This window comes from Phalacrocorax carbo, chromosome 3 (genome assembly GCF_963921805.1).
Source record: "Phalacrocorax carbo chromosome 3, bPhaCar2.1, whole genome shotgun sequence".
Taxonomy (NCBI): Eukaryota; Metazoa; Chordata; class Aves; order Suliformes; family Phalacrocoracidae; genus Phalacrocorax; species Phalacrocorax carbo.
This window is the reverse complement of record NC_087515.1, coordinates 24,629,795-24,632,697: the sequence shown is the minus strand read 5'-3', so window position 1 is coordinate 24,632,697 and position 2,903 is coordinate 24,629,795.

Below are 2,903 nucleotides of genomic sequence, written 5' to 3'. Positions count from 1 at the left end.
TAGTTATAAAATGGTTTCAGATTCGTCTTTTGCTAAAATGACTCAGACTTGCCACTCCCAAGGGTTTCAATCCATATTGCATTCAGATTCTGGGAGTCCAGAGATGTACAGGCCATTATAGAATCATAGAATTGTTAAGATTGGAAAAGACCTCTAGGATCATCAAGTCCAACCATCAACCCAACACCACCATGCCTCCTAAACCGTGTCCCAAAGTGCCACGTCTACACATTTTCTGAACACATCCAGGGATGGTGACTCCACCGCCTCTCTGGGCAGCCTGTTCCAATGGCTGATATCTCTTTCAGTGAAGAAATTTTTCCTAATATCCAACCTAAACCTCCCCTAATGCAACTTGAAGCCATTTCCTCTTGTCCTACAGCAAGTTACTTGGGAGAAGAGACCAACACCCGCCTCACTACAACCTCCTTTTGGGTAGTTGCAAAGAGCAATAAGGTCACCCCTCAGCCTCCTCTTCTCCAGGCTAAACAACCCCAGCTCCCTCAACCACTCCTCATAAGACTTGTTCTCCAGACCCTTCACCAGCTTCATTGCCCTTCTCTGGACACACTCCAGCAACTCAATGTCCCTCTTGTCATGAGGGGCCCAAAACTGAACCCAGTATTCAAGGTGTGGCCTCACCAGTGCCAAGTACAGGGGCACTATCACTTCCCTGCTCCTGCTGGCCACACTATTCCTGATACAAGCCAGGATGCTGTTGGCCGCCTTGGCCGTATGGGCACACTGCTGGCTCATGCTCAGCCAGCTGTCAACCAGCATCCCCAGGTCGTTCTCCACCAGGCAGCTCTCCAGCCACTCCTCCCCAAGCCTATAGTGTGTTGCATGGGGTTGTTGTGACCCAAGTGCAGGACCCGGCACTTGGCCTTGTTAAACCTCATACAATTGGCCTCGGCCCATCGATCCAGCCTGTCCAGGTCCCTCTGCAGAGCCTTCCTACCGTTGAGCAGATCGACACTCCCGCCCAACTTGGTGTCGTCTGCAAACTTACTGAGGGTGCACTTGATCCCCTCGTCCAGACCATTGATAAAGATATTAAACAGAACTGGCCCCAAAACTGATCCCTGGGGAACCCTGCTCGTGACTGACTGCCAACTGGATTTAACTCCATTCACAACCCTCTGGGCTTGGCCAGTTTTTTACCTAGGAAAGAGTATACCTGCCTAAGCCATTACTACAACAGAGACCTTTTAAAACACTCCCTCTTGCAAAAAGGGAGGACTTCCCTCTCCCCTCCTTTAGCTCTTATGAATATCCTGATGAGCCTGGGTACTACTTGTCTGGGAAGTCCATAGGAACATCCGTCAGAACAACAGGCATCGTTATTTCTGTAAGTAAATATTTCTAAATGTAAATGAAGTTTCTTTGGAGATGGGATCAGGTTCCCAAGAGGGATATCTGCTGCATTCATGATCCTCCTACTGCAGAACATTACAATCCCCCAGAGTGGAGCTCTGTGGCGACAAAGATCTGTCATATGGATCATCAAGTATCAGGGTGGAGGCATTACTTTTAAAATCACAACTCTTAACATTCAGTGAGTGTAACAGGAGACCTGGTTTGCATTAAGACATAGTCATATCCCTGAAGCAGCAGTAGAGGTCACAGTCCCTGGATGTCAGTTCTTCCTTTTGTGCCAGTCCAAGGGAAAACTTCCACATCAGTAAAAGCAACAAGGATTTACTTTGCTGAAGTTCTACCTTAGTATCAATTTTAAGGACGTCTGTTATAAAAAATGGGCCAGTTGCTTATTAAATAGCCAAAATACTATTGCCTGTATATTTTGCCTCTCCTCCCTACCCGAGAATAGATTTTTGACACCTAATTCACCAGTAACAGACTACAAGTGGTGTTAAAGGAGCTTATATTTGCCTGTTGTATCTCACATACATCCTGTGATCTTAAAGCAGATGTCTGTCACAATGCACCTGCTTTCAACTCACTCGGAGAAAGGCAAACTCTGAGGTTTAGCTATTTCAACCTCAGGAAAAGCTGGAGGTTCACCACATTTATTAAAAACAAGTTGCATTCAGCACAATTTACAGTGCACGACTTTGCACTGGAGCTGTGACAGCTGCTAACTCCTTTATGGCTTCCTTTGCATTTTGAAATGTACCTCTGAGCAAACAATTTTGGTAAGTTTGTCTTTGCCCTGGCTTTGCTTTTGCCTAACCACATTTCTGCTTAGCACCAGCTGCAACTTCAGTCTATTCCTTTCTTTTGCTAGCAAGAGGCACAACATTTAGTTACCTTCATCCCAAAGTCTTCCCTAAACTGTGCAATTCTGCTCTCTTCATATGTGAAGTCTCACATATATAAGCTACCGCTTTGTGCTGTTTTCTATGAACTCTGAAGTTTCCAGAATAAGCACTGTATGGTTTAAGAAAAACCCCAACAATATAAAGAGGAACAAAACCCTAAGGACAGAGGTAACTATAATTCCTTTTGCTCATGATCAACTGCAAGACAAATTAAACTGCTTTACTATGATGCGCAATGTTTAGTGATTGTTTTATTAATGCAGAAATACCTGCTTAACTTCATACCCATTCTGATTTAAAGTGCAACAATTAAATCTGATAGCTCTTGTACATCCATATTTTGCAAGTGTTGTTCCTAGAAGACATGTCTTTCAGATTATGCCTTGCATTTGTAAAATGTTTTTTAGTACCATTTTGCTTTATTAACTAAAATAAACTGTACAAAAAGCTGTAGAGTTACATTAGCTTTGAACAATGTAGGATACACGTTCTCTGCGAAATGTCAGTGTGCAAACATTTTACATTTTTTTAAAGTGACAAAATTAAGCCAACCTTGAAGTCAGAGTTCATTACTACATTACAAAACAGGAGACTAGATATGGCAAAAGAAATTCCCCACTGAAA